Genomic DNA, 27096 nt, shown 5'->3' with positions numbered 1-27096 from the left:
GCCTTATAACGTTTAGGATGATTTCAAATCAGCTTTAAAAAAAATAAGTCCCAGCATGTTCAGAGGTGGTTGTTTCCTTCCATCATTTTGCTTTGTTTTCCACAGTATAAACTTTAGCCTACTAAGATAGCAGCCAAGAGTAATCAAGAGTAAGGTAGCAGCAGCCTATTAAGATAGCAGCCAAGACTACATTCTTTTTTTTGTTTACTGCAACATGGGAAGAGAAAGAACTCTCCTAATTGTGGAATGAAACTTTTCGTTTCAGTCTTAGATTGGATCAGCTTAGTCACCATATCCACTGCTCCAACAATAAATGTTACCAGCAGGATGCCCAGCATCAATTGTCTCAGCCCCGGGTTCCCAAATCAGTCATTGACAAGGGAGATGGGATCATCATTTTGGGGTAGACTAAGTAGGATCTACCTCTGAAGTAAGTGTCTATTCCTAAAATCACTTTGTTGTGTAAGAGAAGGTGTCAAAAAGAAAACCACAGGTGCAAAATGGAGTCACTCATGCTAGGCCGTGTCCCAAACCAGGACTTGGTACCTAACCTAGTTGCAGTTTCAACCTCTCCAGAAATATAGTCTTAACCAGTCAGTCAGAAATTTTCTGGGCAGTACCAGTGAGGTAATCTGTCACAGGGGCCCTCTCTATCTCCCCAAAAGAAGATGAGGTAATCTTCATAATAACCCCTGCTTGCTCTTCCTCCTTAGGGAGTTGTCTGGAAAAAAAAAAAACCCTTTCTTTTCTTTAGCCAGTAACTCCCTTGCCCACCCTTCTTCCTATAAAAACCTTCCATTTTGTGCAACTCCTCAGAGAACCTTTGCATTTGCTGGATGAGATGCTGCCCGATTCACATACTGCTTAATAAAGCCAATTAGATCTTCACATTTACTCAGTTGAATTTTTGTTCTTTAACAGAGGATAGGATTGGAAATGGATGTTGAGGGGTCACAATTAGCAATACAGACCATGGATGTCTTGCTAAGGTATATTTTTTTCTGATCACTTTTGGAAATCATTGAAGGATTTTAAGTAGAAAGGTGGAGATATCAGATGTGCCTTTGCATAAAGAACATTAGGTTTGGGGGCAAATAACTTATAGTGGGGCAAGAAAGCCAATGAAGAAGATACTGCATTCACCAAGAGTTAATGGTGGCTTCATCTTAAGCCATGGGATTGCAAATGGAAGAATCTGTGAGAGTAGGTGATAATTTGATGTGAGTTAGGGGAATAAAGGGCTTGAAGACCACTTACATGGTTTTGGTTTTAATAAGGAACATACAAGGAAAAGAAGGTTTTGGCTTGGGAAGACAGAAGAGGGGAGGGGGTGGAGCAAGGAGTAAGATGAGTGGAAGGTGCGAGGTTCAGTTTTAAGCATGTTAAGTGTGAAGTGCCAAGGAGACTTCCAGGTAAAATTACCCACCCACCTCCCCCCCCCACCCGCCCGTCTCCCTCAAGAAAAAACAGTTTAAGCTACTTGTGTAGCTCTGGACCTCGATGGAAAGAACAAGGCTGAAGATATAGATTCTAGATAGTTGTGTAGAGTGCCAAGAGAGACCAAAATGGAGCCATGGGGAATCCTGGCATTCAAGGGGAGGACAGGAAAAGGGAGGTTTTATAAAGGAGACTGAGAAAGACCAGTTGAGAAACAGACCACTGAAGAATGTGGCATTGCAGACATTAATGGAAGACTTTTGTGACACAGAAGTTCGTGGTAGAAAATGCTACCATAGGTATGGGAAAGTGTTCCGGGCATGCAGCCACCACAACCTAATTAGATAATATATATTGGAGTGGATGGACTTAGGGTCAAAGTGAGGAATGAATGACTTGAGGCAGTGGAGTTAGCAGGTGTAGACAGTCTTTCCATTATAAACAGCTGTAACTAAAGGGGAACAGGGATTTTTTTGTTGAAAAGGAGAAATCAAGCTTGTAACGATCATACTTCTTGCAGTGGTGTTCAGGAGCCAGCACGTACCAACTCATGAGAGAGGATTGAGTTCATCTTTTCCCAGCTCTGTTAGAAACATCACACTGGTAGCTTGAAATTCAACATAGTGGGATACTTTCACCTAGAAATTGGCAAATGCTACAAATCAATGCCTTTTCCCTCTGGAGTGCCAACTGGTAAACATTTACTAGCATGCTACTGCCTTTTAGTAAAATTTTAGAAGCTACAGTGTTTTTTTTTTTGTTTGTTTTTTTGTTTTTTTCATGTTTTTGGCTGCCCAGCATCTGAACTCCCATTGATGTTTGGGGAGTTCCTGATTTCAAAAGTCCTGGTGAGGACAAGAGCCCATCTCCCACTTCCAAAGCTAAAAAGATCCACGCCTGTGACAACCAGGATTATAATACGTGATACTCCTTTCTGGACTTTAATTTTGAAATATAATTCTGAAAATATAACTTTATTCTATGCTATGAATAAAAAATAACAGTGGAGGATTTCTTTCAGCAGGAAAGACAGCAACATGTGGAAACTATAAATTCAGAGGCATTAGTGCAAATGAAGTTGCCCATTGCTATAGCAATGTCCTCACCATATGTTTGAGTTTGGCCATGGCCCTGGCTTCCAAATCTCCTTTTATTTTTTTCTGCTCTTCCAAGCCTATGTCTTTGGTTTTCCCTATCATTTCTTTTTAAAAAAAATTTTTTAAATTAATCTCTTTTTTTAAGTTTATTTACTTATTTTGACAGAGAGAGAGAGAGAGAGAGAGAGAGAGAGAGAGTGTGTGTGTGTGTGTGCAAGCAGGGGAGAGGGAGAAAGAAAGGGGGAGAGAGAGAATCCCACCAACACAGGGCCTGAACCCACAAACTGTGAGATCACTACCTGAACCAAAACCAAAAGTCGGACACTTAACTGGCTGAGCCACCCCAGGCTCCCCTTCCCTATCATTTCTGAGCTAACCTATATGCCCTCCACATATTTTTTTTCCTTTGTACATGAATACAGTACATTGGTAAGTAAAAGAGATGAATATCCCCATGTTCATGGAGCTTACTTTCTGGCCAGACAACCCAGAGGCATACTCTGTTGCTCGTAACCCAAATTCTGATTGATGGTGAGGTACTCCCTGCAAAGCTCAAGGATGCCCACAGTCACTGTATCATAGCTGGTGTTCTGGGAATCAGATTCTGAGATGGATTTTGACATGCCAGATCTTTATTAAGAAGTGCCCTTGGAATCAATGCCAACGAAATAGTGGTGAAGGAAGCAGGATTGGGTGAGGGAAACATTGAACTGTGAAGTAGACCCAACAGCCACAGCCAATCCCCAGAAAGCTATGGAGCTAGAATGACTCTTCTGAGCTGTCCCAAACAGGACAGATCTCATCACCATTGGATGTGGGCCACCTAGGAAGAGGTTTGACCTTGGACAAGGTGGCTCGGCAGCTGAAGCGATTCTGGAAGGAAGGGGCTTACCAACTGAAGGCTGCCTGTTGACAGTGCTCTCAGCAGGTGGTAAATAAAACTCAAGTTGTCATTTGCAGTCAGTAGGATCGTGTGTCAGTACACACATGCACACAGACAAAATATTCTAGAGGCAGCAAGACTTTACAAGACTACGTGATAAGTATCAACATATAAAAATTGATAGCCTTCCTCAGCGTCAGTAATAGCCAAGTAAAAATCACAATAGGAGGATCCAATCTGCAACAGCAATAAAAGCTATAGATGCATACCAAGGAATAAATCTTAAAATATTAAAATGATGTGAAGGATCATTGTGAACGAAGACCTAGATAAATGCAGAAATACCCCATTTTCAAGAAAGAGAAGACTCAATATCATAATGATGTCAATTAGTCTGAAAATTCAATGCAATTACAGAGTCTCAACAGAATATTTTCATCAGACTTCACTAATTGATGGTGACATCCATAGGAAATAGAAAAAGTCTAAGAATAGTCAGTTCCAGTTCTAGAAAAGAAAAACAACATAAGGAGTAGAGCTGTAAACTGAACCCAGGTAGTGTTGCCCAAGAACTTACAAATTCAAAAGACTAGCAACAGACTATATTTACTTTGTAAATATAGAAAAAGATTGCTATACAGAATATAATTTGAACAGCATCTATAAATCAATAAGAAAAATACAAATACACAAGCAGAAACATAGACAAGAGATGTGTACAAGCAACTTACAGAAGCAAAAACCAGAAGGGGAAAATAGGTGAAAAAATGCTCCACCTCACTACTAATTGGGGTAAAAACAAGTCACTTGAAATACAATTTCACACCAGATTGGGGAAAATGGAAATGTCTGACAATACCACATGGTAACAAAAAAGCAGAAAAAAAAATATCTTACCATACTGATAGGATAGAAGACAGGTACGGCTACACGGGAGAGCAGTTGTGCAATGTGCAGTAAAGTGTGAGATGTGCATTCCCTCTTACGCAGATTTTCTCCTCCTCTCCTTGAGCCACGGTTCTCAACTGAAGCTGCTCATTAGACTTGTCTGCAAGGCTTTTAAGAAACAGCCTTGGAGGTTTTATCTTAATAGGTCTGGGATAGGACCCTTGAGGACCATTGCCCTAGAGAAACTGTCACACTTGTGTGCAAGGAGACAGGAACATGTTTATAAGAGCAAAAATTTGTTAACGAACCAAATGGCTATTGACAAGGGAATATCTAAATAAGTTGCAACATACATGGGTTTGTGTATACAATCATATGTATATATGTGTCCACACACACACACATGCTCCCATCAGAGGAAAGAGCTGAAGCATGTTTGTTAATGGGAAAAATGGAAATTGCCAAGAGAGATGAAAGTTATAGGAGGGAATGATTTACTGGTGGAACCAAATCCCTGATGAGGGAGGGTCCAAGAACTGCCTTGGAGGATGGAGCCAAAGCACAGGTGGAAGACTTGGTCTCCAGAAGGCTTAGTTAAGCAAGAGGAGAGGCTTTTTTCTACTTGACGGAAATAAAGGAGTCAAGAATGGAGCTCGGCATTCACCCGTCCATTCCTCTTCCAGCAGCCATTCACGGAGCACCTTCAGGTAAGGTTTGGGAAGTGAGTTTGAAGGGATTTTGCCTGGGGTGGTCTATTTTTTCAGTGAAGTAAGGTAAACTATCTACTGAGGGCTGGGGAGGAGAAGGGAGGTAGTTAGCAATTCTATTTCTAGAACTCAAAAGTGTTTTAAATTAATTTTTATATCGAGGTGCCATGGGTGGCTCAGAAGGTTAAGTGACTGACCCTTGGTTTCGGCTCAGGTCATGGTCTCATGGTGGTGGGATTGAGCCCCACTATGGGCTCTGTGCTGGCAGTGGGGATCCTGCTTGGGAGCCTCTCTCCCTCTCTCTCTCTGCCCTTCCCCCACTGGCGCTTGCTCTCTCTCTCAAAATAAACAAACTTTAAATAAATAAATAAACAAATAAACAAACAAATAAATAAATTCTTATTGTTTTCGATTTACTTGTTTGTTAATCCAATAAAAGTGCTTTCATTTTTAAAATTAACCTTCTGTTTTTAATTTTTTTCACATACAGAGCCAAGTTTTATTTTGTTTTGTTTTGTTTTGTTTTGTTTCACTGGAGCAGCTGGCATTTTGTAAACTGTCCATGGGACAATCATTTACAAAAGAATCCGTTTCTGCATGTGGCTCGTAACATCAGACACATATGCATTTTTAAATATCGCTACCCAACTAAACTTCATAGTTCCTAATATAAGGACTTCACAATTAATCTTAGGCAAAAATAAATTTATTTTTGGAACGCTATTTATTGATATTTTCAGTTTTATTGGCATTTAAAAACTGAACCAAAGCAATTGAACACAGTTGGAGGCAGAGTCATGTTGAGAAACTACACTTTCTGATTCAAAACTGAGGCCACACATCTTTTCCCAAGGGCACCTACAAAGGTTTGAGATCTCTGAATAGGCCAGCCAACAGCATATGGATAGAATGTATTAAACAAAAGAACCAATAACATGACTGCAGTTTTGGAAGGCTCCAAAAAAGAGCAGTTACACTAATTTTGGCATCAGCTACTTTACAAGAAAACAAACTATGAGAAAAGGGAGATCTAAAAATGTTCTTTCACTGGAGACCTATTATCAGTTGCACATACAGTTATTGAAGTTGCTCTTACATTGTACACCTGCAGCATTGTGTGAGATAATTATTTTATTCTTTGCTCGTTAGTACAAGCAGACCTCCCAGACAGTAATGTGCATTCTTATTTTTTTAATGGATTTATGGACTCAAAGTATTGAATACCAAATTTTCTGTGGGTTACTGAAAAGGCACAGAGGGATTCTAGAACAGACTGGTTGTCAGAGTCCAGGCGCCTTGTATCCAAGGAAATGGACTTAATTTAATCCAGGTGACTGGCTATTCAACACAATCTTTTCTTAATTAGTGATACCTTGACCTCTTCTTGTGGAGTCTCTTTCATGATCTACATTTCTTGCAGTGAACTAGTCTTATTTTCCCACATGACTTCCCACAGTTTAATTGTCACACAAAGTCTATTTAAAAAAAAAAACAACAAAAAAAACCCACCAAGATCCTGAATTTGAAGAATATCCAAGTGGCTACAAAGAGGCAACTTTTCTCTGCACTGGTTTTGTAAAGATAATTTTTCCCCAAAATGGAAATAGTGAAAAGCAATTCTTGGATCTTCAAAGAATCTCAGCAGCAACACTAGTAGGAACAAATATTTAAATACGGAAATGTTGGGCGCCTGGGTGGCTCAGTCAGTTGAGCCTCTGACTTTGGCTCAGGTCATGATCTCATGGTTGGTGGGTTCCAGCCCTGCATCGGGCTCTGTGCTGACAGCTCGGAGCCTGAACCTGCTTCAGATTCTGTCTTCCTCTCTCTGCCCCTCCCCCACTAGCGTGTGCTCGCTCTCTCTCTCTCTCTCTCAAAAATAAATACACATTAAAACAAATAAGTAAATAGGGAAATTCTTTCTATTTCAAGTGTGGGGGGTGGAATTCTAAGATAGCCCCCAAGATTCCTGACTGCTAGTATTTACACATTATCCCAGTTATTCAAACAATAGTCTAGGTATGGCTGTGAAGAAACTTTATAGATATAATTCAAGTCCCTAGGAGTTAACTTTAAATTGGGGTTATGCTGAGCCTGATCTTACCAGGTGAATCCTTAAAAGAAATCAGAGAGAGTCTCCTGTTGGTCTTGAAGAAACAAACTGCCATGACATGGAGAGGGTCACATAGCAGGGGTCTGTGGGGGGCTCTAGCTGCTGAATGCTTCAGTTCCAGAGGCACAAGGAACTGAACTCTGCCAATAACCAGCGAATTTGGAAAAGGACCCCGAGCCTCAGATAAGATCAGAGCCCTGGCCGACACCTTGATTTCAGCCTGGGAAGACTCCAAGCAAGGACCTAGCTAAGCCATTCCCAGCCTCTTGACCTGCCAACATTGTGAGATTAACAATTTTGTTTTGTTTTAAGCCACTGAGTTTGTATGAATTTGTTATGTAGCAACAGAAAACTAATATGCTAAATAAAGAAGTGTCAGTCTAGCTTCTTGACTTAAAGATAGAATATTCACTCTTTACTGGCCTTCTAGTTTCTAGAGCACATGGATCCAGTCGCCGTATGAAATATGCTTCTTAGTGTAACTTCCAATTGTCATCTTCATGGTCCTGTCCAATGCCTGAGTGAGAGAAACAATAGAGATGATCATCTAAGCCAGAATTCTCAACCTCTCTTCTCCCATCATGCACACAATGGATGCAACTCACCATACAGATACTCTCCCGTGACTGTATTCAGTTCAATTCCCACTCACGGCTATAACTACACCTCTTCCTCTGCTTAAAGAAGCAAATGATTGAAAACAACATCATAATAGTGATAATCATGAATTCATTCTGATTTAATTTTTTGTTTTCATTGTTTGTGACAGACCTCTCAACTAGTGTTTCTTCATCAGAACTGAAAGCTTCTTTTTTATCATTCAGTGAAGAATGAGAATTTATGGTGAAAGGACTGTAGTATAGAAGTGGCTTCCTATGTTTGCTACCCAAAAATATCCTTATTAATAGAGTCAGGGAGATCTCTGATTACCAAGTTCTTTTCCACCTATCAACACCTTCTTTAACTTTTTTAACTTTCTAGTCATTTCTTGTCTTATCAAAACCCAAGATGAGGCAACTACAGTCTGCAAGCTCCTTTAGGCTTCTCTTATTTGTCACTGGAACATACACAGCATTTGATAAATATGGTTCTGAATGAATGAGTGACTGGTGGCTAGTGGAAAGTGCTTTTTCCCCAGGAGCATCTGTTCTGACATTTTTGTTTGATTATTTTACAGTTTTTATTAATATTTAAATAAATATATACATATATTACACCATGTACACTCTTTTGTTTACAGATTCATATGCAAGAGCAGAAAAGAAAAAAATATATAGTCACTAAAATGCAGTAGAGGAGTGGCTTCTGAAACCCAAAGAAGGCATAAGAGTATTGTGTTTTGAAATTAAAGGTACTCTTTAATATCAGGGAGTGAAGTTGTAATGCCATTAAAAGCTTGGATTGTATACAGGTATTAGGTAATTGAACTGAGTTAAATTAATGTTTAGCCTTTGGCATGTTTCATTAACTATTTAATAATATTCTTCTAAAAAGCAAACCATTCCGGGAGAACAATATAAAACAGAATACTATTTCCATTCATCACATCCAAAGTAGCATTTCTCTCCTTCTACTCATTTTTGTGTTCCATTTCTGTTTTTTTGTGAAACCAAAGGGAAAAGATGAAGAAAGAAGTTTGGGGCAAACATCGAATTTATTTTTATTGCAGAACTTTGAGAAAATACCCTTCTCAATGACAAATATTTTGGATCCTTGGTGGAGTACTTAAGAAAAAAACAACCCCTTTTTTGAGGTAAAATTCACCGACACAAAGCTGTACACATTTGAAGTATACAGTTTGATGAGTTTGGAGATAAGTATGCACTCATGAAACACCATCAACATAAACGTATCCATCACCTTCAAAGTCTCTTATGTATGTGTGTTTCCCCTGTGTGTATGTATGTAACAGAACACTTATCAGAAGATTTGCTTTCTTAGAAAAAACTAAGTGTGCAGGATTGCTAACTGCAGGCACTGTGCTGTAGGGTACATCTCTAGGGCTTGTGCATCTCCCATTACTGAAATGTTGAACCCTTTGATCAATACCTCCTTGCTTCCCTCTCCCCCTCACACCACCCTGGACCTAGTAATAACCATTCTACTCTCTGCTTCTGTAAGGTTATTTTAGATTCCTCATGTAAGTGGGATCATGTAGTGTTTGTTCTTCTGTGTCTTGCTTATTTTACCATAATGTCCTCCAGGTTTATCCATGTTGACACGAATGGCAGAATTTCCTTCTTTTTAAAGGCTGAATAATATTCCATGTCTGTAAATACCATATTTTTAAATCCATTCTTCCATACATGGACATTTAGGTTTCTTCCATATCTTGGTTATTGTGAATAATGCTGTAATGAACATGGGAATGTAAATATCTCTTTAAGATCTGGATTTCAATTCCTTTGGATAAGCATCCAGAAGTGGGACTGCTGAATGAAATGGTAGTTCTATTTTTACTTTTTTGAGGAGCTTCCATACTGTTTTCTATAGTGGTTGCCCTGATGTACATTACCACTAACAGCATACAAGGGTTCCCTTTTCTCCACATCCTCATCAACCCCTAATGGATGTAAAGGACCTGTGTCTATTCAGGTCCTTTGCCCATTTTTAAATTGGGTTATCTATTTATGTTGCTATTGCATAATAGGAGTTTCCTATATATTTTGGATATGAATTCTTTATCAGATATATGATTTGTAAACACTTTCTCCCATTCTGCAGGTTATCTTTGCACTTTGTCAATTGTTTCCTTTGCTGTGCAGAAGCATTTTAATCTAATGTAATTCCATTTGTCTATTTTTTACTTTTGTTGCTTGTGCCTCTGGTGTTATATCCAAATCTTGTCAAGGCCATTATCAAGATTTTCCCCTATGTTTTCTTCTAGGAGTTTTATAGTTAACTCTTACATTTGAGTCTTTAACTCATTTTGAATTAGTTTTTGTGCATGCTGTAAGATAAGGGTCCAGTTTCATTCTTTTGTATGTGAATATCTAGTTTTCCCAATACCTATTGTAGAAGAAACTATTCTTTCCGTATTGTATATTCACAGCACCTTTGTCAAAGATCAGTTGACCATACATGAGTGAATTAGTTCCTGGACTCTCTATTCTGTTCCGTTAACCTATGTGTCTGTCTCTATGTCAGCACCATGCTATTGCTAACTGTAGTTTGGTAATATAGTTTGAAATCTGGAAGTTTGATGCTTTCTGCCTTGTTTTTCTTGCTCAAAATTGCTTTGGCTATTCAGGGTCTTTTGTGGTTCCACATGAATTTTGGACTGTCTTTTTCTATTTCTGTAAAACATACTACTGAGATTTTGATAGGGATTGCACTAAATCTGTACATCACTTTGGGTAGTATGAACATTTAAAAAAATTTTTTTTTAACATTTATTTATATTTGAGACAGAGAGAGACAGAGCATGAACAGGGGAGGGGCAGAGAGAGAGGGAGACACAGAATCTGAAACAGGCTCCAGGCTCTGAGCTGTCAGCCCAGAGCCCGACGCGGGGTCGAACTCACGAAGGGCAAGATCGTGACCTGAGCCGAAGTCAGCCGCTTAACCGACTGAGCCACCCAGGCACCCCTGAACATTTTAAACATATAAATTATTTTGACCCATGAGGACAGGATATCTTTCCATTTATCTGTATCTTTTAAAATTTCTTTCATCGGTGCTTTGTAGTTTTTTTAATGTTTATTTATTTATTTTTTGAGGGAGATAGAGAGCAAGCTGGGGAGGGTCAGAGAGAAAGAAATCCCAAGCAGGCTCTGTACTGTTCATGCAGAGTCTGATGCAAGACTCGAACTAATGAACTGTGAGATCATGACGTGAGCTGAAACCAAGAGTTGGATGCTTAACCAACTGAGCTACTGAGGCGCCCCCATAGTTTTCATCTATCAAGTTCAACTATACAGTTTTTACCTTGTGATAAACAACAAGGTCTCCCACCTCCCTAGCTAAATGTATTCCTAAAAATTGTTCAGGGAAGAGAGCTGGTAATAATATTTTCATGGTTTTCTTGTGGAACTAGAGTTGTAAATGGAAGGCGTAAGGATAACTGAGTGATTTTAGGGCTCAGAGCTACAACCAGGGGATCAGTCTAAGTGTGGTTTTGTCCTGACAGACCCTAGACAGCAACAGGGCATGAGATGCCTAGGAAAGGTCATCTGGATGAGACTCAGGAAGTAGCAGAGTATTCTTACCACACACATCTGCCTAGCATTTAAGGTCTGATAAAGGGCTGGAAAGAAACAGTCCACAGGCTGGGTTAGAAGGCATGAAACCTTGCTGGAAAGAACACAGATTTAGTTCCTTTGAAAATTTGTTGGAGCCCACAACCTATCTGCTAGTTTTGTTTCTCCAATGAACAATGGGGTTTCTACTTACCAAGTCGTAGTATTTGGAGCTGAGAGAAACCTGAAGAAAGTCATTCTTTTAAGGCAAGGATCAGGGTTCCACAAGACTCAGTTCACTGTACAGATGCCACTTGAGCTAAGCTCTGGGCCCAAGTGGATTTTTCAGGAGACTTGGGAGCCCCGCCCCTCTAGGGTTTCAAAAAAAAAAGGAGGCATGGCCTTTCACAGTAGTAGGGGCTGAGCTGAGATGAGCACACCTAAGTTTTTAGGGACTGGATGTATGTAGATTGCAGGGATGTGGCATTGGTGGAGTGCAGAGTCATGGCTGAAGCGAAGACAAGGGCTGAAGGAGTGTGGCAGTTATGAGGGGGCAGGAGCATGGCTAGATGAGAGGAGCAAGACCAAAAGGAAGGAATGGGGTATGGTTATGCTGGAAAGGGAGTGACCATGGACAACACAAGAGCTAACCAGGAAAGTGGTCTTAGAGGGAAAAGAATGGTGGGTGAAGGAGGGGACATGGTTACGAAAGAGAGCATTTGCCAAAGCCCAGTAGGTAGGGGCATGGCTTTATGATGTAATGGGTTGGAGAAGGCATGTTTATGATGGAGCATGAGGAATGAAGCCCAAGGAGCATGGATGTGTACACAGCTGAGTTCAAGAGACCCAGCCTGGCCACAATAAAAGGACAGTAGGAGGTGGGAAGCACCTCTGAAAGAATGAAAAAACCTTGCCTGGGAGACTGTGATAGGACCAAGGCAGAGTATGGAGAATTGGTCTGGAAAAGAGAAGCATAATGGATGGGGGAAAGGGGTGTATCCCACTAGGAAAAGCATAGGCCTGTGGAGCCAAGGGGTATGACCTCAGAAGGTTGGACATAGCCATGAAGAAGCAACAGGGTAAATGGCTGGGCAGTGCCAAAGCTCAGAGAGGAGTGGGATAGGGGCCATGAGGGAGCATGGCCCAGTTTAGTGCAGGGGTATAGCTATAATGGAGGGGATATGGTTTCCACAGGAGGGACCAGAAAACCCCAGAAGGCCATTTATCCATATCTACAATTCCTTCTCTTCCCAAAGCCTGTGCTTCTTCCATAATTCTTCTTACCCACAGTTCTCTATTGTCTTCCACAATTCTCTCCCCAAACAAAATTCTCTGTGCTCTCCCCCAAGTCCGTGTCTTTCCTGCAATTCTCAGTGGCTGTGCCAGAGGGCTAGGTCTGGCCATGGAAAACTACTGTATGTAGTCCCAGCAGAAGGAGTTGTGGGGCTGGAAAGTAGGTGGTGTGGCTTAGGAGAGAGGTACATGACTCACAGACTGTGAGGGTATGTGTGTGAAGGGGTGTGGAAAAGAGGGCAGAAGACCAGCAGGTAAATTTTTTAATCTCACCCACAATATCTTCTTTTCTGTAATTCCTTCTCCCACAGTTCTCCGTGATCTCCCACAATCCTCCATGTTCTCCCACATTTCTCTTTTCTCTCCGAAAATGCTCCATTCTCTCCCTAAATTCCCTACTTCTCCCAGGATTGTCTATTCTCTCTTACAGTTCTCAGTGGCATCTCAGTAGGAGGTGTGGCTTTGATGCTGCACCACTGGCCCTAAATGGAACATGTGGCTATCAAAACACCTGGTGGAGTGGCCCTAGCCGGGGAGGTAGGTTTTCAGAAATTGTGGTCCTGATGGTCATGAAGGACCCAAGATGGCATGGCAATGCAGGAGAAGTAGGTCAAAATACCCAAAGCTGAAAACTTCTAATTTAGGATTCATCTCTTCCTTTCTCTCTTCCTTGAAGTATATATTTTTGTATTTGATCTTAAAAGCGTACACAGTTAAAGTAAGAGCGTCCCTTCCATATTTAATGTAATTGGGTCCACAGCTGACAGAGAAGTTGAGGTGGTTCTTTAAATCAGCTATCTGGGGTCAGCTCCTGCATTTTTGGGGACTACTGCTGTTGAAGACAATTTTTCTTTCTCTCAACAAGTACTTATTGAATGATTCTCTGTGACAAACACTGGACTAAGTGTTAGGGACAAAGTGCTGAATAAGACACACTCTCTAACTCAAGAAAGTATGACATGGTATATGGTATAAGTTTTCCAAGAGGCACATCCAGGGTGCCATGGGTGGCCTCGTTCAGCCTGGGCATCTCAGAGATGTTTGAGCTGTATTAAAGAAGCAGTATCGGGGCGCCTGGGTGGCTCAGTCGGTTGAGTGTCTGACTTCGGCTCAGGTCATGATCTCACCGTCTATGAGTTCGAGCCCTGCGTCGGGCTCTGTGCTGACCACTCAGAGCCTGGAGACTGTTTCAGATTCTGTGTCTCCCTCTCTCTCTGACCCTCCCCCGTTCATGCTCTCTCTTTCTCTGTCTCAAAAATAAATAAACGTTAAAAAAAAATTAAAAAAAAAAGAAGCATTATCAAGTGAGAAAACTTGAGTGGGGTATGGGAAGTGAGAATGGACAAAGGGAATTGGAAACACAGAGCACAGAGGAATAAAGATGACGTCTGCTCAGGCACTGGCAAATGAGTCAGTATGGCTGGAGAATAGGAGAAGCCTACTGGCAAATGGTGGGAAATGAGACTCAAGACATGGATAGAAGACTGTGATCTTTGAGATAATGAGGAGCCATTAAAGATTGTTTACTCAGGAGCTGACACAATCATATTCGAATTTTAGAAAAGTCAGTCCTACAGAAGTGTAGAAGCAAGGAAGGAAGGGGTAAGATTGGATTGAGAGAAACTGGTTATAGGTGAGCCCCACAGTGTATCTAGACAACGACCAGGTCTTAAACTGAGGCAATAATGTATGTTATGAAGAAAAGAGATATTTAAGAGATTTAGAGTATCCTTCATTGTCCCCTATGTCACATTTTAGAAAAAAGTTTGTCTGCTTTGAGTTGGAATTGGCATGGATTTTAGAACCAGACAGTCCTTAGTTTAAATTTCATCTCACCACATATTATCCAAGTAGGGAAATATCTCAAGTCTTCAATTTCCTTATGCATAAGATTGGAATAGTAATATCCAGCTCACAAAGCTGTAAACATTAGTAACAAGTATAAAATGCTTAGCATGTAACTGGAACTTTGTGGTTGACCTGTCTTAGTTACTCACATATTTTAATTTTTTTTTTTTTGGTTTAGATTTCAGTAAATTCAGAGTTAAATGTACAGGCATACCTCAGAGATATTGCAGGTTTTGTTCCAGACCACTACAATAAAGCAAATATTGCAATATAGCAAGTTAAATGAATTTTTTGGTTTCCCAGTGCATATAAAAGTTATATTTACACAATACTGTAGTCTGTTAAGTGTGCAATAGCATTATGTCATGAAAAAATGTATATACCTTAATTTAAAAAATACTTTATTGCTGGGGTGCCTGAGTGGCTCAGTCAGCTGAGCATCCAACTCTCAATTTTGGCTCAGGTTGTGATCCCAGGGTCATAGGATTGAGACCTGCATCAGACTCTGTGCTGAGTGTGGAGTCTGCTTAAGATTTTCTTCCTCTCTCTCTCTCTCCCTCTCCCCCATTCACAGTCTCTCTCTAAAATGATTTTTTAAATATGAAATTTATTGTCAAATTGGTTTCCATACAATACCCAGTGCTCATCCCAAAAGGTGCCCTCCTCAATACCCATCACCCACCCTCCCCTCCCTCCCTCCCCCCATCAACCCTCAGTTTCTAAAATGATTTTAAAAAATACTCTATTGCTAAAAAATGCCAACCATCATCTGAGTTTTCAACATGTCATAATTTTCCTGCCCCAAAGTTGATGGCTGCCGACTGACCAGAGTGGTGGTTGCTGAGGTTGGGGTCGTTGTGGCAATTTCTTAAAATGAGACAACACTGAAGTTGCCAGATTGATAGACTTTTCCTTTCATGAGCTATATCTCTGTAGCACGTGATCCTGTGTGACAGCATTTTATCCACAGTAGTACTTTTTTCAAAATTGGGGTCAATTCTCCCTGCCACTGTTTAATATTCTAAATTCTTTGTGGTCATTTCAACAATTTTCACAGCATCTTCACCAGGAGTAAGTTGCTCATCCACAATAAGGGAATCCTTATCTGTTAAAGCTTTATCATCAGATTGCAACAATTCAAATACAATAATAATGAAAACATTTGAAATACCATGAGAATTACCAAAATGTGACACAGAGACATGAAGTGAGCAAATGTTGTCAGGAAAAAAAATGGTGCTGATAGGCTTGCTTCACATAGGGTTGCCACGAACCTTCAATTTGTAAAAAAATGCAATTATCTGCACGGCGCAATAAAACAGGGTATACCTGTAATGCTAATCAACAGAATTCATATTAGGCCTCATGACCAGGATATATGCTTTCTCTATCTTTTAATATTTCTATTATATTAACTTTATTGAATAGCCAATCCTTTGTTGTAAACAATCTCATGTTCCATTTGGAAAGAAAGGTGAATAAGAAATAGGGGGATAGATAGATAAATGGATGGATAGCCAATCTGTGGATGTCACTCAGTATAACCTTGATTATAGACCAACCCCAAATTTAGTGGTTTTAAAACAGCAACTCTTTTTTTAGCTCATAACTCAGTGGGTCATCAATTTGTGCTGGAATAGCTTCAACTAGGACAGCTCATCTCTGTCCATTTGGTATTAGCTGGAGCCGATCATCATTTGTGGCCGGGTAGTAGCCAATGTCCTCACTCACATTTCTAGTTGACTGTTGGCTGTTGGCAGGGACAAAGAAAGTAACTGGGCTAGCCTAGCATCTTGCATATGGTGGTTGCAGTAGGGTTCCCAAGAGTAGCATTCGAGAACTACTCCCGCTGAAAGCCCTTTTTAGATCCTTTCGTCATGTTTGCTGCTGTGGCACTGGTCAAAGCAAGAAATATGGCCAATTCCAAACTCAAGGAGTAAAGAAAAGAAAACCTTTCTTTGATGGGAGGAGACACCAAGTCCTACTATAAGTAGATGGGAACAATTTGTGGCCATTCTCTGTAATCTACCACCATCTGGGCTAGCTTCAACTCTTTCATGTGGTGGTTGTTGAAGAGTTTCTTAGGCTAAATTTCCCTGGCTATTATTCAGTTACTTTTGCCACTTGTATCTCTGCCACGTGAACATATCCAACTTTTTGTAAAGTCCTGAGGTTCCTTCCTGGAGTCCCCAAAGGGTATCTCATTGTTCTCAGTTGCCTCCTACCCAAGAATATTTTCCCCTTTGCACCAGCACTTTGTTTCATTGGGCATCCCAGATTTACCAGATGCTGTTCTCCTCAAGTGCATCTCATCTTGCTAATAGCAGGTCCTCTGCCACTGATGCAGCAATCTTGCAGGCATAAAGCTTCCCAGTGTCTGTGCACTGCTGGAGGTACTATACTTCCCTTTCCACAATGCCACTCTTGGCTAGTGGGATACTAGTACTCCTTGTGCCTCAGTGTCTCATAGTGTTTTGGAAACACATTTATGGAGTTTCCATGTAGCCTACCTCTCACACTAATCACAGATCCATTGGCTATAGATGAGGAGCTATAAGGAACACTGAATCAGAAGATGCATCCAGGTTTATGACCAATTGATCTTCAGGTCACCCCAACTAAGTCTTGTCCACTTGACTCCTTGCCTTATTGTGAAGTTTTGTTTGTTGCCTATAGATTCCTTGAGATAATGTTATCAATTCACCAAACACAGTCAGACATGTCTCACACTGTCTCCTCAACTTGTAGATGAGGAAACTGAGGCTTAGCAAGAAATTCAGAAAATCGCCCTGGGTGTCATAGCAGGTCCAATGCACAGCTGAGATTTGATTCCAGACACTATGACTCCAAAGTTCATTCAGTTAATGGCCTCACGATATTCTGTTCCCTAAATGTAAATCATTTCATGAGGTAAACATTTCAGAATTTTTGCTTTAAAATTTATGTCCGGGGTGCCTGGGTGGCTCAGTCGGTTAAGCGGCCAACTTCGGCTCAGGTCATGATCTCGCGGTCCGTGAATTTGAGCCCCGCGTCGGGCTCTGTGCTGACAGCTCAGAGCCTGGAGCCTGTTTCAGATTCTGTGTCTCCCTCTCTCTGACCCTCCCCTGTTCATGCTCTGTCTCTCCCTGTCTCAAAAAAAAAAAAAAAAAAGTTAAAAAAAATTTATGTCTGAATATAATGCAGACAAGCTATTATTTCTGCTAAAAGATGATACAACTGAAACCCACCTGAGTAGACACAGGAAAGTTTAAAAGGAGAAATTCAAATATAGCTATTGTAACAAAATAGTACCTGTCTGGCTTTGTCTCTGTACTTTGTAATATAGTAGAGTATAGCAATTTTGAATATGCTGCTCTGCCTAGCCATGGATGAGACAGCCTTGCCAGAAAAGAGAAGGAAGAGAAGAAAAGGAACTACTCAGGACATGCCTCCAATTTTTAAAAAATATCTATTTATTTTTGAGAGAGCAAAAGCAGGGGAGGGGCGGCGGGGGGGACAGAAGATCCAAAGTGGGCTCTGTGCTGACAGGCTGACAGCAGTAAGCCTGGTGCAGGGCTTGAACTCATGAACATGACCTGAGCCACAGTCGGACGCTCAAATGACTGAGCCACCCAGGTGTCCCCATGCCTCCAAATTTTAAAGGCCTTATGTGGTGTGATTAAAAGAGCATGGGACATGGATTCAGATTCTCATGGGTCCAAAACCAGATTTGCTCATTGCTAGCTGTGATGTTAAGCAAAGCACTTAAACGTTGTTTTTTTTTTTAACTGAAAAATGGGGTTGCATCGCCTTCTGTATAGGGTTGTGAATATTAAGTTAAAGTATAGAAAACATTTTAGCCCAGTATCTGGTCCAGGATATGTTCTACTCAAAACCCACAACTATTATAATACTTAAACTTTTTGAAACCAGGTGGAAGAAAGTAAGTAATTATTATAATACCAAATAAAACTAAAGAGTTTCCAGCCAACAAACACAGCTTTCTTTCTGCTTTAGTGCTCATATAATCAATGTGTTCTTAGCCCGTTTCCAATTTCTTTTCCATATCTTTTTTCTGTCTTTGCTCCATTCATCCATGGGTTAGTTCTTATTTACCCTAAGATCAGTAAATTACTCTTTTACTTTCCCTTTTCTTTTTCTTTTTTCTCTCTTTTTCTTTCTCCCCTTTTTTTCTGAGTACTATCCCATAAAGTCCTTCTCTTGATGGTGACATTTACACTGGTTCTTGAAGAATTTCAGTGGGTAGAGAGCACAACAAATCTGATCATCTATGATATTTGCAGAGACTAGTGATCAGTTTCGTGTGTCTGGAACACAGGATATTACTGGAGAAATTTTTTGTAAAGGTAATTAGAGGGAAAGTGATAAAGGACTATGAATCCCAAAGTAAGAAATGCAGATTTAATGTAGTCAGTGAAGGCTTTTGAAGGTCTCTGAAGAGGCAGATGACATGACAGATGTGCATATTAGGAAGGTAACTTTGGCACCTGTGTAAAAGTTAGATAAAAGTGAATAATGGATTCTAGTGAAGAGAGGCTGGAAGTGGGGAGATCATATAAGATCATTTGGGGTCATGGCAATGGTCCTGACAAGCTACGAAGATGACCCCAGGCAAGGCAGAAACAGTGGGAATGGAGAAGGCACCTTGGATCCAAGGGGCACTTGCCAGATTGAATTCATATTCGTCAAATACTTACAAGTATCCACTCCATTGCAGTAAATGTTCTAGGTACCAAAGTGAACACAGTTGCCAAAGGTCCTGCCCCTTGGGGGCATGGTAATGAACAGTGCTGAAGGGTAAGATAGCTGGGAAGGGGGACTGTGCACTGTGCGTGGGCACCCAGAGTGGGGATCTCTAACACAGTGACACAAAGAGTCCATAAAGGAGCAGGCTTATAGACTCCCAGCAGGGAGGTGCTTCCAGAAGAGCAGCCGGCAGGTGCCAAGCCAGGAACTTCAGGGTGAACTCTTGGATAAGCAAAATGGTCAGACTCTGGGACAGAAAATAGGATGGTGAGAGCACTAGGACATAAGTAAGGAGGGATGTCTAGAGGCTAGTTCTTGGAGGTCAGTTAAAGGCTGTTTTGGTTTTTACTCTTGGTGTGATGGAAGTCGTTTTGTATGTCTTATAATTTCATGTATTATGCTAATTAGTTTAGCCATACTTAGGTATGTAGCTTGAGCCTTTCTGAACCTTAATTTTCTCATCATTAAAATGGGTATAACACTAGGGGTGCCTGGGTGGCTCAGTCGGTTAAGCATCCCACTTCGGTTCAGGTGTGTGAGTTCGAGCCCCGCATCAGGCTCTGTGCTGACTGCTCAGACCCTGGAGCCTGCTTCAGATTCTGTGTCTTCCCCTCTCTCTCCTCCTCTGCTGCTCTGTCTGTCTGTCTGTCTGTCTCTCTCTCTTTCAAAAATAAATAAACATTAAAGAGTCTATTTCTAAAAAAAAAACAAAAACATGGGTATAAAACTATAAACCTCATATGGTTTCTGTGAGCATTAAGTGACTGTTGAAAGGCACCTGAGTGTTGCCTGGATGTGTGGCTTGAACGGGTGGGAGAGTGACAGTTTCTCCATTTCTGGCGGACACAACTAGATTATGGTGATAGTTTCTGGGAGGAGACATAGGAAGGAGCTAGCTCAGTGAACAGGAGAAGGAAATAATGAGACCGTTTTGTATGCCAAGGTGCTGTGTGACATCCAGGTGGTTCTGTGGGTGTGGATTCAGGAAAGAGGCATTGCCTAGTGCTGTGGATTTCAGAAAACAAAGGCAGAGAAATAGTACATTTTTTACATAACCTCTTTCTAACTGTTTGCCTTATGCTCAGAGGCCATAAAACAGATGTCCCCGTGGCGACCTGGTAGCAGACAAGGCTTGATGGACTTTGCTCTCTTTTCTATAGCAACTTCCAAGTCCCCCCACCATGAGGTTCTTTTCTAGTTTGTTTGTTTCTAGTTTCCCAGTTCTCTGCATCTTCCTCCCCTTTCAAGTGTATGGTAAGGAACTATATATACTCTCTCCATTCTTCCACTTGCGACACTACTGTCCCTCATTTTGATGGACTTGCCTTATGTTTAATTGATTCCTGGTCTCACAAGTCACTGTCATTCAAATACACATCCAGATGTATTTAAACATTGTGGCAGGACAACACCGGCCAAAGAGACAAGGGAGTGGTGTCCGGGAGAGAGTCCCTTACTTTATCTTTCTCAGGCAGCGCCCTTAGAAGGGCTCTTGGGGAGGATCCACAGAGTCGGGAGCTGGGAGGGCTGAGTCCTGCACTCCCTCCTCCAAGAGCAGATGCACACCCACTGTGTGATCAACATCCCCTGTACTCCTGCAGTTTAAGTTCTCTACCTGGAAAGCCTTAGTTTGCCCAACAGGCATTTTTTTGATTGAGCCATAATAAATATCCATCCCACCTTTCTTATTTAAGTAGACCACATGATTTTCCCTAAACCTCCATCTCTTGAAGTGACATGTCATGTCATGATTTTCTAACCAAAGTCTATCTGTTTCTCTTACCTGCCTTCTGTCCTTGTCTAACCCTCACCCCCAGCCAGAACTCCACTCCTTATACCAGGAGGCTGGTCATTTTCATTTTTCTCCCTTTGCCTTTAAAAAGGTGGATGAAGCTGTGGACAGGTAGGCAATGCTTCCAGGGGAATTGAACACTGGTGTCAGCCAATCCAGGAGTCTGCTCCTTTGCTGGGATTTCTGCTCCTGAATCATTTGCTTTCTCTTGTCTATGTGCCTTTGTTACAAGATTGAATACTGAAACACTTTCCTCCCCCAACCTGCCTCAATCACTCTTTTCTTTGTTGGGCTATCTCTTCCTTGCTCTCAGGTTTTGTAACCTCAAAGGAAGCTTTTGCTGGTAAGTTCAACATCCACTTCCTCCCAAGGCTGGGATAGGTGCTTCTGCCCGTGTGTGAAGAACACTGTGTGTGTGTGTGTGTGTGTGTGTGTGTGTGTACACACATATCCTCCCCAGTTGCCCAATATTATATTGTCATTGTCCTTGGGCTTGTCTGATTTCCCAGGCTCCTCAGCACTGACCCACTGTTGAACCTAAGTGGATGCTGAGTAAACACTTATGGAATGAATATGTACATTTCTTGATCCTTTCATCCTAATATTAAATAAAATGTTGTATGTTAAATATTCCACGCACACAAGACTTTTTTTTTTTTTTTTTTGAGAGAGAGAGAGAGGGCACACACTCGAGCATGCATGAGCAGGGGAGGGACAGAGGGAGAAGAAGAGATTATCTTAAGCAGGCTTCATGCCCAGTGTGGAGCCCAACGCAGGGCTCTTGATCTCCCAATCTGGAGATCATGAACTGAGCTGAAATCAAGAGTCAGATGCTTAACAGACTGAGCCAACCAGATGCCCTGAGAATTTTCTTTATTCTTACCTTTACCTTCTGAATGTCATTCTCCTTCCCCAAAATCATTTCTTATAGGAATTTTCTATTATATGAAATTTCCCTCTCAATGACACCATAATTTGTCTATCTTTACATGTCAACATGAGCATCACTTTTTTCTCTTTTGTTCTTGCATACTTTGAAGTGTTTTGAGGTGTGCTTCATCCTCTTGCCACGAGGAAACCAGTGTCCTCAAGCAGTATAGCAAGTTGTCTCAAAATCATTATGCTTTTTTCAAACCGCATATCCTCCTCAAGAAACCTGAAAGTCTCCAGGACTCCCCCACCATTCACTCCACCTGAGTCATATGTTAGAGCCAGTCACCAATTTCAGATCGAATTTTGTTATATCTATGAAGTGTGCTGGTAGTAGAAAAATAAAAAAGTTGACAGCTACTCAGGAATGTATAAATGTCTCCAAACTGGACTTTTATTTTGTGAGTGATTATGAAACTCAAATCACAAGTTCAATTTGCAAAGAGGGAAAACTTTCTTTGTTTAATCTAATACTTCTCACCAGGGATGGTGGGAAATCAACTGTAATCTCTCTCATCCTCTTTTTTCCAGAATTTGAAGTAGAAGGGCTCTGGGTCCTCTGACATTATCCCTACATTTATTCATTCAAGAAATATTTATTCAGCACTTACTGTGTGGCAGGCAGTGTCTCGGGCTCTGGGATATAGCAGTGAACACAACAGTTTCTGTGTTCATAGAAACAAATACATGCACATGCATACATACATAAGTTAATATTGTTAAAAAACAAAATTCAACTGAGGAAACCTAAAGATTTAATTGGCTTTGTTCAGTGATTCATGGATCGGGCAGCAACTCATCCAGCAAAGAGAAGAGAGCTCGGAGGGTTGTAAAAAATAGAAGGTTTTGAAAGGCAGAAAGAGGGTAGGTCAAGGAAGTCATAAATAAAAGGATTATTTCAGGCAAAGTACCTTCCTTTGGGAGACCGATGGGGGTCTATCACACACATTCCTTCACTAGTGCTGATCAAGTCATTCCAAGTTGACTGCTTAAAGGTTACATTCCTAGGAGTGGCTGAAAGTGCAGTTTAGTCTTGCTTTGCGGGCTTTCATAGGGGCAAGGAACTCCATTTGGGGCTTGTTGTTCTGTTTTTAAGCAATGTGTGTATATATATGTGTGTATCTATCTATCTATCTATCTAGATATGTGTGTATAGATATAGAAATAGATATAGATAGATATAGAGATAGATAGATACTGTTAGATGGTGATAAATGCAAGGAAGAAAATAGCTCAGGGTATATGGGTCCAGGAAATCCCAGGTGGGGGCTATGGTCCCACATAGGTTGTCAATTCTATCCCTAGAGAAGAAATTCTGATGTGGGTCTGTCTGATCCCAAGACATTAAGTGGAACATGTTTTTTAAGGGATAAGTATTGCGGCCCACATCCATACAGCCACCTTCTCTCTCAGTTCCTTCCAGCCAAGGGCCAGGGCTGCTCACTTACAGGAAGATACAGGATCTTCTGATCTCGCTCTGGTTCTGGGGCTCTCTCCTTTGATGTCTTCTCTTCCTCCAGTTTGGTAGCCAATCTAAGACTTCTTCTCATTCCCAGCTTAAGCCAACTTGGTCCTGGACACTAGGTAAACATACTGCTTGTATATTCAGCTTTCTTTTTGTCATACTGTTTTTTGTTTGTTTCTTTGTTTTCTGATTTCATTTTTCCCTGTTGCTAGCTGAAAGATATGACTCTAGTTTCTCCTTCCATTATAGCAGTAGAGCTGAGCTGAGTTTTGGCTTTGGAATGGGGACAGAGAAGAAAATGAAATAGCTTCTGAGATCTGCTGTAAACCAAATCTTTTACTTTTTTAAAAATTTTATTGAGATATAATTCACATAAGAAAGCTCACCGTTTTAAAGTGTGTAGTTCAGTGGTTTTGACTATATTTACTATGTTGTGCTACCATTGTCACTAAGTCAGAACATTCCCATCACCCCAATAAGAAACCTCTTACCCACTGAAAGTTGCTTCACAATTTCCCATCCATCCACCCTTGGAAATCCCTAATCTACTTTATATCTCTGTGGGTTTGTCTGTTCTGGACATTTCATATGCACAGAAGTATACATATGTGGCTATTTGTGTCTGGCTTCTTTTAGTTAGCATCATGTTTATGTCTTATTAGTTTAGGGCAAAGGAGTCCTCTCTGCTTCACCCCGTCCAGCTCATTGGAGGTTGGTGTTGGACTTCAGAACCCAAGACTCAGTGTGTCAGGGTACAGTACTCTAGCTTCTGTGGGGTTTTGGCCTTTACTCTATCAATATCAGGGAACCTGCAGTGAAGGCTGACTGGGCCTTTGGGTATTTGGGTATTTGAGGGCATCTTGGTCATAACAAGAGATACCACATCCTGACAGAAATGAAATGCTTCATGCCTCCTGTGGAAATCACTTATGAGACGAGCATAAGTACATATCTTTTGAACATTTTCTTGTTATGTATTTTATGTGTCCTATTCTAATAGGATTTTCTCATCTTCCTAAATCTTGGCCAAGGTACTCAGGGTTAAAAATAAATTAGCATAATTACAAATTTGGAAAGTGCAGTCTTTACTACCTTACATTTTATACAACCTTGATTTTTCCTTGCAGCTCTTCAACAATGCTGGACCACTTATGTATGTAGTGTTCCTGGTGTATATGTGTGCAGGTGTGTCCTCGTTTGAATCTACGCAGTATACATTATTGATTTCAGACACGTCTGGTCACATGTGACACACTGGTGGGAAAATCCACGCCACAGAAGTGTCTCCTTACATGGAAGCATGAGGTACATCATGAGACCGATGTTAGCCATGGATTTGGTCTACGAAGAATGCCTCTGGTGGACAAAAGCCGGCATGTTCCTGCTTTCTGGTAGCAGTCAATCTGGTCCATGACACAGGAGTCGTGCCAGAAGCACTGGCAGCTCTGAGGGCACCGGAGAGCCATCTGTGCCCTCCAGGTAGGCCCGGGTGCCTGTGAGAGAATGAACCCAATTCAAGCAACTCTGCGTGTAGCATAGAGGACCCAACCGCTAACATCACCAGAGCAGGAAAGAAGAAAATAGCGGATATCACACAGTAGATGAGAAGAATTACTTCCTAGTGAGCCCACATGAGATACCCTTGGAGACTCCATAAGAACTGAAGGAGGTCGTGAGGGAGCCTATAATAGTACATGAGTATGAAAGCCAAAAGCCAAAGAAGAAATTGTCATTATGATCTCATTTTTACCTCCAGACAGATACTTTTTGGAAACACAGAGGATTCATATGTATATTATGAATACTATATAATAATATGCTCTATATTTTATTAATATAGTGATTATCTAAATCCATAGGCTACTTTTATTATTATTTCCAACCAGAGATGTAATCAGACTCCAAAAAGATCACTTAAAAAAGCAATAATTCAAGCAACTGAAGAGGTCTAATCTCACTCAAAAGTTTCCTATTTAGTCTGTGGAAATAGCCCTATTCCCTAAAACTCCCTATTCTCCTCTCTCCCTCCCATCATTTTAAGAGATGGCATCTCATATTAAAAACAAAAAAAACAAAACAAAACAGAATCAGAGACATCTGAGTGGCTGTACTTCCTACCAGCTGATGATCCTAAACAAGTTAATTAACATCTCTAAATCTCAGGGTAAAATAGATATTTGGGGAAGTTCTACCGGATTAGATCTGTAAAGTGAGTAGCAAAATGCCTTGCACTGTAAACACTCAGTCAATGTAGCTCTTTGGTCTTTCCAACTGCCATGGGGGCTAGGTCCCTGGAAGAGACCCCCTGGGATGGTGTGGAATAGGCAAGTCCCCAGGAGAGCTCTCAGAGGCAGCCACCTCTGTTAGGACAAATTCTCCTTGGGAGCTCCATCAGCTGTTGCCTCCTGAGCATGAGCCATCTGCTTGTCCTTGCCTTTTTTTTCAGTAGCAATCATGCTGCCACAGGTGCCATTTAGCCTCAGACTTCTTCCACCTAGTGGAGTAGATAAGCTTCCCCAAGGGCACACATCCAGTTCCAGAGCCACCACTGGCACCTCGACTGCATGCTCTCTGCTGAGACTCTGACCAGGTGGATCTCAGTGTGCCTTCCTGCTCCTACACCTGCAGGGAGAAGACTGAGGACCAAGCACCAACATCTGAGGACCAAGCACCAACATCTGACACATTTCCTCTGCCTCCCTTCCCAGATCCTGCCTTAACATATTCCTCTCTTCCATTTTCTAAGCTCTCTTTTGAGATCGATGAGGGAGAAAATAAATCTCAAGAAACAACGGATACCATTGTCTAAGTATTTCCAGAAATGACTGATTAGTAGCAACTCTGCCAAACCGAAAATGATCATAGTTTTTGGCACTCGCCAAAGTTTGTGTGGACAACACTAAACAATTTCACCCTTGCATGAGAAAAGATCCAAAGATAATTCTTAAGGAAAAACCTGACCTCAACATCAGGCATCCTGTGACCCTTCTCCTGGAAGGTGCTTCACTCTCTATGTGAACGTGGAGTTGGGTCAGCTGCATAGACTTGCTCACACGTGCCCCTCATTGTATGGCTGGGATTCAAAACATAAGGGGTTTACCTTCAGGCAGGGGCTTGCCATTGAATCTGTCTCACACAGCAGTTAAAAGCCCAGCTCTGGCATCGGGCTACTGAGATTTCAAACACTGGCTTATTGACCGTAGGAAAATATAATAAAATCCTGGTTTTCTGACATATGAAATAGATAAGATAATATTTTTTGCTAATAAGTTTGTAAGAGGCTTCTGGGCTACAATGAAGGCCTAGGACATAGTAAGTACTCAAGAGCATTTACTCTTATTGTTGTTGTTGTTGATTTGATTATTATTTTCTAAGATGAAACTGGAGAACCTTGGGCTGACTATATTAAGCTAAGCTGAGAGACATAGAAGACATGATACATAAAGAAGAAATGTGAAGACAATTGTTTGAGACAGTGGTTCTCAAACATCAGTGTATATTAGAATTACCAGAAGGCCTGTTAAGATACAGATTGCTGGCCTCCACTCCCGAGTTTCTGTCAGTAAGTCTGGGGTGAGGAAAGAGAATTTGCATTGCAAACTTGTTCTCAGTTGATGCTGTTGTGACTGGTCTGTGCGCACAATGCTTCGGGCAGCACAAATTTAGAGTATTTCTCTTTTAGAAAAGTTTGATTTTTTTTTTTTTTTTGCCAACGGTTCATT

At 41.1% G+C, this 27096-nt stretch overlaps 1 long non-coding RNA gene across 1 annotated transcript; it reads left to right on the top strand.

The window, feature by feature from the left end:
- The first annotated feature begins 11519 nt into the window (after window positions 1-11519).
- Window positions 11520-26610, top strand: LOC128314376 (uncharacterized). Its single transcript, XR_008295951.1, has 3 exons — window positions 11520-12178; window positions 24502-24853; window positions 26003-26610. It is a non-coding gene; the product is annotated as an uncharacterized LOC128314376 (long non-coding RNA).
- Window positions 26611-27096: the final 486 nt, after the last annotated feature.

This window comes from Acinonyx jubatus, chromosome A1 (genome assembly GCF_027475565.1).
Source record: "Acinonyx jubatus isolate Ajub_Pintada_27869175 chromosome A1, VMU_Ajub_asm_v1.0, whole genome shotgun sequence".
Taxonomy (NCBI): Eukaryota; Metazoa; Chordata; class Mammalia; order Carnivora; family Felidae; genus Acinonyx; species Acinonyx jubatus.
The sequence above is the reverse complement of the archived record's forward strand: the minus strand, read 5'-3'. Positions and strand labels throughout refer to the sequence as shown.